An 11738-nucleotide genomic window follows, 5' to 3' on the forward strand; every position below is an offset into this window, starting at 1 on the left:
TATTTTATTGAAGCCGATGCAGCCACCTACTCGTTTCATTAATTTTATATATAAAGATATCAAATACGTAAGATGTTGACTTTAGAAACACTAAAATTTATTTGGCGAATATTTCGGCTACTCCTGTAGTCTTTGTCAACGCTTGACATAAAATGAACATATTGAGAAAGTATCTTGGCAAAATACAATTTGAGAAACAATACGGTAATTAAGTCAAAGCAAGTCGGCATACGTCTATAAAGGATTAATGATATATGTACAAATAAACAGTGATAAGGGTGAACAATGAATGAGCAAGTGGTGGACTGTGGGAAAGCATTACTATAGTTAATGCATGGAGGAATTAATTCATCCATGGTTAATGGATAAGCTAAACATAAGGCACAACTAAAACCAAGAACAGGAAGCGGCTATGAAAAAAAAATTATATATATATATATATATAAAATTATACAAAGCAATATTGTAAATTAAATAAATGTGGGCCTATAAAAGTATTGAAAGGCAAATAAAACATAGCTATAATGATGGAAGCAGGAAGCCAAAACAATGATATATATAGTATTGTATTAGGCATATAATTTATATAGATATAGTGCATCTTGAAAAAATGAAACAGATAAGTTCTACAATAGTATAAGCTAGAGAGAAAATACCAACAATAATATATAATGAATAGGCCTAACAGAATAATAATAATAATAATAATAATAATAATAATAATAAAACCAGAATAGATAGTAATAAAATTATAATTAAAAGTGACCGAAAACTAAGAGAAGAATATTTAGAGGCAGAAGGAAAATTCACTGATGAATCCCAAGTCCTTATTGAGGCCGTGAGTGTGTGTTTTGAGTTTTACGCCTTCTTCATATATATATATATATATATATATATATATATACAGACCAGAAAAAATTTTAATGCGGTCAGTTTAAGTTACCGCTGCGAGTTTAGCGCCCTCCATGCATATTTTGACCAATCAGAGGCCAGTAAATTTCTTCGTTTTCACGAACAGACACAAACATTTCATGCTAATTAACAGGTTAATTAAAGTAAAGAAAAGAAAAATAGTTTGAACATTTGAATTTCTAATGCTTTATCTTTAAACATTATGTAAAAAATGTTTAAAATTTCAATATCTTGATAGTGAAGTTTACGGATTTATGAAGTAGTCCACGTCGAACGCGTTTTCCTCAAAACGTTAATTGTTTTAGTCGAAATTGAAGTTTGTGTCTCTTGGTGAAAACGATGACGATGAAATACACGTAAAAACAATAAAAATACGACGCACAATCATTGAAGGTTGACTTGCGGAACACAATTTTATTAAAATATAATAAAATAGAACGGATATTTCGATAGCTCCTACTATCTATTTTATTATATTTTAATAATTTGTGTTCCGCAAGACAACCTTCAATATATCTAAATATTGATGAGAAAATAGAATTAATTTTAACTTACTTAATCATCTTTAGTAAACTCACCAACCATTCACAAAGTTAGGCCCATTTACGGTATGTTATTCAACAGAGAAGCCGCCACGAAGACATTGTTATCTTCAGAGAAAACAGAGCACTGAACAGTATTGATTCAATGCTTGCCTTCTAACATGAATGAAGTGCATCATTTCGATGATCACGAACCTTTCGTCTGCCGTTGCTAAGCGATGGATAAACGCTTCAGCGTACGTTACTTAGTCGACCATGCCCACTTCTCGATGAATACAAGAGCCTAGAGTGCAATCTTAATGGATATACCGAACAAATTGCCAGTGCTGTGTCATAACTTCGCCGTCACTGCGAGCAGTACTTAGACTCAACTAACCTTGATATTTGAAGCACTTCGAAACAGTGCAAGCTTATGAAATAATAATTTATATTGTTTTCCTGAGTTGACGCATAGGCCTAGATGGTGGATGAGATTGTGCTAATAATGACGTCATGCTATAAAATCGCGCGTATATTACATTGCAGAAATAAATTGTTACATTTTAATAATAGTTTGTATCATGAGTAATTCTCTCCATCGTCATCATAAACCTCTTCATCATCATCATTATCATCATCACCACCACCAGCATATCGTCATCATCTTCATCATCAATTCGATCTTTAAGTATTATAATAGTATAATATAAACCAAGTGCATGTTCTGTCAATACCGTGGGCGTCACTACTTATCATCATCAAATTAATATCACCATTTAGCCTATTTGTAATATATAACTACAATTACAACGTGTTTACAAAGCTAAAAGAAACATTGTAGACATTACATTCTGGTATTAATAGTAATATGATAACATTATAACTCTGTATCTGAATAATATAACGCAGAAATATGAAAAAAAAAATGAAATGAAAAAAAAACGTCCTGTGAATCAATAATTATAAAACAACCGTTAAACCTTGTTTTTAAACGTCCGTCGACAAAATCCCCTGCGAATTCAGTTGAAGAGCTGTGGTATTGTTACTGAATTGCCCAAGCGGAAAATAATCATCGAATATGTTTTCCATGGAGAATCTTAATGCTACGTCATCCGACACGGGCGCATCATTTTCCTTCACCGTAAACTGATTCAATTTAGCAGTGACTCGAGATCTCAGGCCCTCTATCGCCAACTGATGCTCTTCAAGATCATTCTTAAGATTGAGTGCGTCTGACTTGTTGCGAATGTTCCGGAATTTTTTCCAATCATTTGGAGCATGGCGCATGATAAGTAATGTTATCTGACCGGGTGACTTGCTGTGTAACTTGTGTGAAGGGGAATTGCAATCAAACTCTTCTAGTAAACAAAAGAAATATTGATAAACTAATTATTATTATTATTATATTCTCTAATATTATAAACAATGAAATATAAAATATATACCTTCTTCTAAGACAATGTAATGACATAAATACTATAAATTGAGGAGAGGTAACATTCAAAACGGCAGTTATAACCAGCGGAGGTGGTCAGACAGGTCTGTACCCCCTGTCGTCCGACGCATGACTAGGTCGTCGGAACAAAATTTAAAAAAAATGATAATTTGCCTATCCAAATAACGTTATGTTGACTGCCGGACAATCCCTAATATTGTGGTTTCAAATCACCTTTTGGACCATACTAAGCCATAAAATACTCTCCCAGTGAACCCTGCAAGGGAGCTTTTATTCCGGGCCGCCGACCGAGGCTTCGTTGGCCCCTTGGCTGGGAACCCTCCGTCGAATATGACCCCTTGTTGGCAAATTGCTGGCGCCACCGCATGGTTATAACTATTATAAAGGAGATCATTAATATTACTTTTTTTGAATAATTGTTGAATGTAAATTAACCCTTATAGTCAGGATCAAACATAATAAAACATGTTGAAATGTTGTAATGCGAATGAACAATAACATGTCAAATTTGTAATCAATATGTAGTCGAATTAAAGAAAATAATAAAAGTGGTGAGGGAAGTGAAATCGATACAATTTCCATTCTTTTTAAATCTTTTTTTTTTTTTTTTTTTTTTTTCAATTTTGACAACATAATCGTTAGGATACTATGTAAGCTTCGAATATAATAGAATTAAGTTGATACGTAAGTCTTTTTCTTGCTATGCATTCTAATACAGCGTTCCGCAAACTTTTTACTTCAAGGCCTATTTACGATTCCAGACACCAAGCCGCGGCCCAGCAGCCCAGCCGCGCCAGGGACCAACATACCAAATCCTGGCAAAAACTTTTGATCATGAAGCCTCCATGTATATACAATATTTAAAGGAGATCATTAATATTACTTTTTTTGAATAATTGTTGAATGTAAATTAACCCTTATAGTCAGGATCAAACATAATAAAACATGTTGAAATGTTGTAATGCGAATGAACAATAACATGTCAAATTTGTAATCAATATGTAGTCGAATTAAAGAAAATAATAAAAGTGGTGAGGGAAGTGAAATCGATACAATTTCCATTCCTTTTAACTCTTTTTTTTTTTTTTTTTTTTTCAATTTTGACAACATAATCGTTAGGATACTATGTAAGCTTCGAATATAATAGAATTAAGTTGATACGTAAGTCTTTTTCTTGCTATGCATTCTAATACAGCGTTCCGCAAACTTTTTACTTCAAGGCCTATTTACGATTCCAGACACCAAGCCGCGGCCCAGCAGCCAGCCGCGCCAGGGACCAACATACCAAATCCTTGCAAGAACTTTTGATCATGAACCCTCCATGTCTATACAATATTTTGATATCATTATCTGTTCTCTCAGTGATAAAATTTCATTGTATACAAATTAAATATTATTTTATTAAATAAAATAATACCGTACAATTTTTGATTGTTTTTTTTTTCTACCATGATTCACCAAACACCGTTCAGCCACACACGTCATAGCTCTCTCCTTCCAAAAACTTTTACGCACACTCTGTTACTCCGAAACTTTGAAAGACTACCTTACCTTACAGGTCTTATTTACTTTTATCTTTAGCTCATGACTTATCCCATCATTCCTCCATACCTGATTTACTCATCTTACAACGGTTAAGACGATAACGTCTAGCTCCCGAGGGGGCATAGACACAAAAACCGCTTATAACTCAAATAGCACGCATCATCTGGCACTTCAGCAGCGAGTGCAAGCGCGCATTCGAAGTAACAATGAAGCGGCTTTATTAAAAACTATTTTCTCCATAATGAAACGTCTCTTTTTTTTTTCAATTTCCAGACGGCTTCGGGGCCCTCCAAAAATGTTTCGCGGCCCAAATTTGGGCCGCGGACCATAGTTTGCGGAACGTCGTTCTAATACATTTATTGACATTAATGTGGGTATGGTTGAGGGATTATATGTATTAATCATGCTACGATAGCACAGGTAATTGCATTACAGCAAAATAACAATGGTTGAAGAGACACCAGGGGCGAGCGGCTCTCATTGTAACTACGATTGCTAGTATCTGAGTGGTGTTTTAATCCATGTGATTGTCTCTTATGTCAAATTGTTGGTTTTTCAGAATTAGAATATTTATTTTTATTTATATTTTTATATATTTAATGTAATCTTTTATGTATTTTGTAAATATTCATTCTTGATTTGTAAATGCGTATTTTAATGTTTTTGTGTAATTTCATTAAGCCTATTTGTAAATAAGGCCTTTATATTGTTGTAAATGCAATAATTTTAGCCTTTGGCAACTTTTTGTATTGTTTTTATACCAGAATAAAATAAAATAAAATAAATATGCTCATTGAAGTAGAGAGTCTCACAAAAATAACTCTTGTGGTATGTATAATACATAACGACTCGTTATCAAAATTTTTTGAGTAGGGCCTAGTTCTCGTTCCACCCTAAAGACCTGTTTATATTTCAACGATAACGATAAAAACTAAAAAGCAATTGTTCATATAGAAAATAAAAGAAATAAGAGAAGTTTTTACACTAGAACGATTCGATAATGATTTATCAGTTATGCAACAACAACTAGGGCCTATTTTGACAAATCAAATCAGATGACGTCATAATCATGGAAAACATTAAAATCGTAGTAGTAGCAACGATTTTATCGTTTTTTCATGATTATGACTTCATCATATTTGATTTGTTATATTTTGTTATCATATACACGATAAATTGTTATCGAATCGAAGCATTCTATAATGCTTCTCCAACATAAAAAATATTTTTTGGCACACCCCTCTTAAACCAGCTCATGAACGGTATTACATTCCCATCTTCTTTGTATAAATCACTTACTAACTTCTTTTCATACCTTCTTCAAAAATACTTTTAAAAAGATCTCTTATCAATTTGAATGTGCATATTATGCCACAGGCATTGATAAATGCAAATTACTTTATCTGATTTAACTAAATCAAAATAAGAAAACTATCCTTATAATAATGTGGAATATTTAAAAGCTTGATCTGCGATATATTCTTATTAAAACTCAACAAATGTTTTCCTTCATAATGAATTGCAAATTTATCCAGAATAATTTTCCAAGCTGAGGCAAACATTATCTTTGTATTTTTATTTTATTTGAAGTGCCTTAATTATGCTTCTTATTCGATCATTTTTAGACCCCCATCTTCGATATTGTTAATTAACGTGTTTCTTTTTACCATACCTTTGCCATTATTCCAAACAAATTCATATATAATTTGTTTTACTTGTTGAATTATAATAGGGCCTATTTGGGATAAATATTACCGATGTAAAATAAATAAATTGTGATATACTAAAAGTTTTGACCGGTATAATTTTTCCTGCCAAAGTTAGGCGCCTTAGTTTCCAGATATTTAAAATAGATTCAGGTTTACTAATTTTTGGTTCAAAGTTACATTTTTCGGATGCTGCCTCATCATAGGAAAAGTAAACACCCAAAGCCTTAATAGGACACCTTGGCCATTGAACATCACAAGGTTTTTCTGTCAAGAATTTCTGGATCCTACCCACATACCTTAAGATTTTTTGACATTGAGTTTCAGCCCTGAGACAATTGAAAATGCTTCAATTACTTCAAAGAGAATAACAGCAGGTTTCTTCAACGTTGATAAAATTAGAATTTAAACTTAAAACTGGGCATTCTCTGCGTCGTCAACCATCGTCCGACCGTCGTACAACGAATATAACTCCGCTCACTGTGAGCACTAGACGACGCGACTTTGTTTGGTAATTAATTGCTAATTGTCATCATAAAATCCGTTTGCGCGCGTGTCGTGGCGTTGCGTACTATAGAATTGCGCCGGACGACGGACCGTCGGTCCGGCCCAGTGAGTGCCCGGCCGGCTTTAAAGGCACTGCGCCGACCATAGTCGGCCACCCTGATTCTACAGAGAGCGTAAAGTGACGGAGCGCGTGAAACGGATCATTTTTAAATGACGTTATGCTCACATCATCCACTTTGGTTACCTAGCTTGCTTGGAGATCTTCTTAAAAATTTGAGCAAAGCAAAGCTGATATTATACCAAAGATGTGCCTTAATTTCAGGTTAACGCAATTCTCATTTTCTAAAGCGTTTCAAAATAGTTACAACTATAGTTGTTCAACGCAAAATTACTGTGAAACGAAATGGATTATGAATTTTCGTCCTTAACCTATAAAATTTACCCGGTAGATAGACTGAAACTATTAGGGTCGGGTACTACTAAGTGCAAATGGTTAGAACTCACACTCCCCATCACCATTGCAGTCCAAGTTCCAATCTAATTATCGTCAAGTTGTTTTTGATATTTTACTAATTTAATTATATTTATGATTATATTTTTACTCGAAAACTTCAAATATCAGCTCTTACACCAATGTTTAGTTTTAGACATAATAAGCATAGGGCCTAGTCTAGTTTTATTTCTTTTTTTTATTATTCTTTATTGATTTAAAACAATGGTAGGGAATTGTATCTTTTTCCTAAATATTACCATTGAAAATGACTGATTAAGAAATTTTTACCTCGCTTAAAATTTTATATAGTGGATCACATAACATTCAATCTCTTCGTAATATCAGGAAGATAAACGTCAGTGATCAGTATGTGAAAATTGAATCAGTGAACCAGTCTACATAATATTAAAAAAGAGAAGCAAAGAGATAATAAGTATCAAAATCTTTACTTCGTGTTGAAATATCTTCCTTCGAAGAGTCTGGCAAGTCCTATAGTTTTTACTTTTAGCTTTTTGTCTGAAAAAAAAAGATTCGTTTTTCAAGTTGTATTTTTCAATAATCTCTATTTTCCGAATATAAAATTTTAGACCAATCCATCGTTATTTTAAATTCTACGTGGTCTATTGAACAATAAACGTCAAATAATGTTACTGTACATGCAAATTATTCTTAATGTCAATTCCTCGTGACCTTGGTCATGCTATCAACATTATTATGTTTCTTATTTCTTAGTTGATCCCCACATTATGACAATTGTAGAATCATTAGACTATTCTTGGCTGACTACATTTCCTATGATATTACTATGACAACGGTCTTTAAATTATTGATTCAACTACAAACATGACAATGTGTATTGTTTATAGGCTGTAGGCCTAACTCGAATTTGCCTGATATCCTTAAGGTTAACGTTTGAACCTATCAGCATTGGTGGTGTTCGCAGCAGTGATGGCGCCAGGACTTGCCCGACGGATGGGCTAAGGCCCCGACGTGAGGGGCTGGTGGAGTGAATCGAGTCTCACTTGGCCAGGGGACGCCTAGGGCCCCCGGTGGGGATCCAGGGGCGAGGCCCCCTTGAAGCCACGGATATTTGACAAATTATAGGGAATTTTTATTATTTTGATAGGCATCGAGTTACTATAATATGACTTCATGTTGGCTATGTTTTCTAATGTTGAAATCAGCTTCCAAAACGAAAACATTTTGACTAAAACAAGAAACAAAGCGTATGCATTGTAACCATCTTAATTTATTTTCAAATCCTCATTCTTGAAAGTAAAATTCTACATTTGGGAAATTTTGCATGAAATCTGTCAACCACGCTGTCATGGTCGAGGTTGCTTCACCAGTCACGATGTATTTCAAGCATCATGAAGCCATCAAAACGAGCATTTGTCATAAGAGAAAGCAAATTATTTTTAATTAGTCTCATTGAACTATTATTATTATTATTATTATTAATGATAAAAATATTAATAATAACACAAATAGTTTAATGAAAGCAATGTGGTGGCTAAACGAACATTACATGTAAATATTTTTTTCTAATTTGTTTATTCCCCGACAAAATTTACTCTTCCTCCCCGACGGGGGGACTATGATTTTCTGTTGTGCAGTGCGATCTATTTACACCTGTCTCTTATGTCCCCAGCCCCCCTCTGGCGCCACCACTGGTTCGCAGATGACGTTTAGCGCGCCTAAAGCCTGTCGCTCATGAGGTTTACCTACTTACGCCCGTGCTGTCGTGACGCATGACGGAGTTCGCGTTGAATGTTATGTTTAGTCTACTCTTGGTTTAAATATACTGCATATAATATCCCAAATAATGTAAACAAATTGGATTTTAAATTTATTCATTGTCATCGTTGTAGTTTATAGTTTTATGAATTTATTAATATGTACATGTATTGAATATTCGCATAATTTGTGCTGCCAGTTCGAATTATCCACCTACATGGTGCATAATAATTCTTTACAACACACCTAGTAGATCCATGTCATTTGATTGGTAGATTTTGTATCACGTGACAATGGTTATTTACCCATTTGCCACTCATTATGATAAATTTAGTTCTACCTAAGACATCTACTGTAGTATACACGTGTATAGTTGTCACAGGTTTCACCGTGCATTTTTATTCCATCCGTTTTTTCCCCATTGCACGGTGCCTAGGATACGACATGGTAATCAACCTATAGAATACAAAATTTTGATTGGTTACAGAGACGCTGGATCACTGTTCTATTTAGAAAAGGGTAGATTTTTTCATAAAATATCAATTGACAAGTTTGAGCTTGTTTTTGAGGTATCATTCACGCAATGAATATACTTTACAACTGTTTGCAGAGCAAAATCTCAGATACATGTGCAATGACAATTTCAGCAGGAAGTAGGGCTGAGAAATATTATAGGTGGCGTGACATCATTTTAAGGATTTAACCATCCGGAAAAAGTCAGTCCCGCGTCTTTTTAACCAATCAAAAGGTTGTGTTAGATTGAAGTATCCAGGCAACGTTCAATGGACGATTCAGATGAATAAAAATGCACGGTGGAACAAAATTTCAATGATGAGCGATAAAATGGGCAAAATAACTAATGTCACGTGGTACGAAATAAACCAATCAAATGACTGGGATCTATTAAGGTTTGTTATAAAAACAAAATAATGAATGTTTTTTATACAGGCAATGGAAAGAATAATATTTTCAAGAGTTGAAAGATTGACTGTTCTATTCAACTCTGTTCCGCTTCGTCGAATGGAACATTCAGTCTTTCAACTCATGAAAATAATCTTCCCATTGCGCTCATAAACATTCATTATTTGTATACTAACAAATTATAAAGTAACCTTACCCTTTTCTGTATTGTGTTCTGACAAATCTGTTAAGTGACTCTCAAGAGCATCTATTTGTTGCGTCAACTGTTTTCGATTCCGTTTACACTGTAGTGTTTCAAGCTCAAGTTGTAGTATTTCTTGTGTTAACCTTTCGAATTGTGAATACATAATGGATTAAAACATAACATTGAAGGCCTATTTACATTACACAGAGCGCGAGACAGGTGGCAGGAGACAGCAAATTTTCTGTTGTGCAGTGCGATCTATTTACACAGTGCGCACAACTTTCGTGGCTTGTATGTTCAGCAGTAGTCAGGGATTGGTCAGAATATTTTTTGTCGACAGTTTTTGGGAAAAAGAAAATTCTTCTATGCTGACATGAGACTTGGTTTTTTTGCGTAGTCACGTCGCGTTCAGTATAGATTACCATAAAGAATACAGGTTCGGGTTTTATTTTTCTGCGTATATGCCTTAACAGAAAATACCGCCAACAAGAGTAGAACAAAATGATGGCAAGAGGTCCAACTGTCTTGAAACGGAAAGCAAGTATTACCACGAAATAGGGGGCTTCTTCACGCTTCTTCAACACAGCAGTTTTGCGATAAACCGTTGAATTCATTAACTATCTTTAAAATTATAGTTTAAAAAATGTTCCCTGATTGAATTTTTTCGGACTTTTAGTATGTTATATGTATATTTCAGGAACAGATTCCGCAAAATATTTCTGTTGCAATTTACTTCTGTGTTCATTATAATTTTGTCTAAAGATTGACTGGTTTTACTATAAAGCTTAGGCAGCGTAAACTGAAAATCACACTCGTTCACACTAAAATCACTTAGTTTATTGTAATTATCAATCATTCCTTAATTAATATTTGTTAAAATTAGTATTATCGAGTATTATCCAATTTATGGAAATTCAAGTTGAAATATACCATACTTTTAAAGCTCATGTAAATGTTTTATTGAAATCTAAACTCTTTTTCGTATAAAATATTAATATTCTTGGTATTTTTCAAAAGATATATGTATACCCTTAATGTGGAAACAACTGCGCATCCATAGTAATTGACTGTAAGCAGTGCGCATTGAGAGAAAAAAAAAAAGAAAAAAAGATGCTCTGCATTCCGCCTTCTATTTCTTGGCATACTAAGACGGGAACACGAGACTTCAAAAGCATCGCGTAAGCGTTTTTCACGCGCTGTGGCAGCTTTGCTTGGCCATTTGCATAGAATTGCGTGCGCGGAGCTTTTTCGAGTGATCTCCTCAATAATACTTCCCAAAGCCGTAGATAGAGAGAGCTTGGCATGAGTTTGGCCAACTTGGCGCATGGACGCCATGCCGTTACCAAACAGCCCAGGCGCATGCGCGCGTATAGCTTTAATGTTTTGTTTTGGGGACAACATGGCCGGTGTAAGTCATGTGATTGCGATCCACCCAATCACACGCGCTTATATCGAATCCCTTGGAACAGAGTTGGCCAAACTCTCTCTATCTACGGCTCTGATACTTCCCAGAGCCGTAGATAGAGAGAGTTTAGCCAACTTGGCGCATGGACGCCATGTCGTTACCAAAGAGCCCAGGCGCATGCGCGCGTATAGCTTTAATGTTTTGTTTTGGTGACAACATGGCCCGTGCAAGTCATGTGATTGCGATCCACACAATCACACGCGCGTATATCGAATCCCGTAAAACAGAGTTGGCCAAACTCTCTCTATCTACGGCTCTGATACTTCCCAGTTCCCAGAGCCAAGAGAGAGA

The 11738-nt window shown here is 34.7% G+C and overlaps 1 protein-coding gene across 1 annotated transcript in view; it reads right to left on the minus strand.

Moving 5' to 3' along the window:
- Nucleotides 1-1873, minus strand: part of LOC117119140 (delta-latroinsectotoxin-Lt1a-like) — a 4832-nt gene extending 2959 nt beyond the window's left edge. The window contains exon 1 of the mRNA XM_033263958.1: nt 1468-1873. The gene's annotated coding sequence lies outside the window, so the exon portion shown is untranslated. The remainder of the gene's footprint in view (nt 1-1467) is intronic.
- Nucleotides 1874-11738: the final 9865 nt, after the last annotated feature.

This window comes from Anneissia japonica, unplaced genomic scaffold (genome assembly GCF_011630105.1).
Source record: "Anneissia japonica isolate Jap-2015-1 unplaced genomic scaffold, ASM1163010v1 scaffold1792_len1028045_cov167, whole genome shotgun sequence".
NCBI classification, from domain to species: Eukaryota; Metazoa; Echinodermata; class Crinoidea; order Comatulida; family Comatulidae; genus Anneissia; species Anneissia japonica.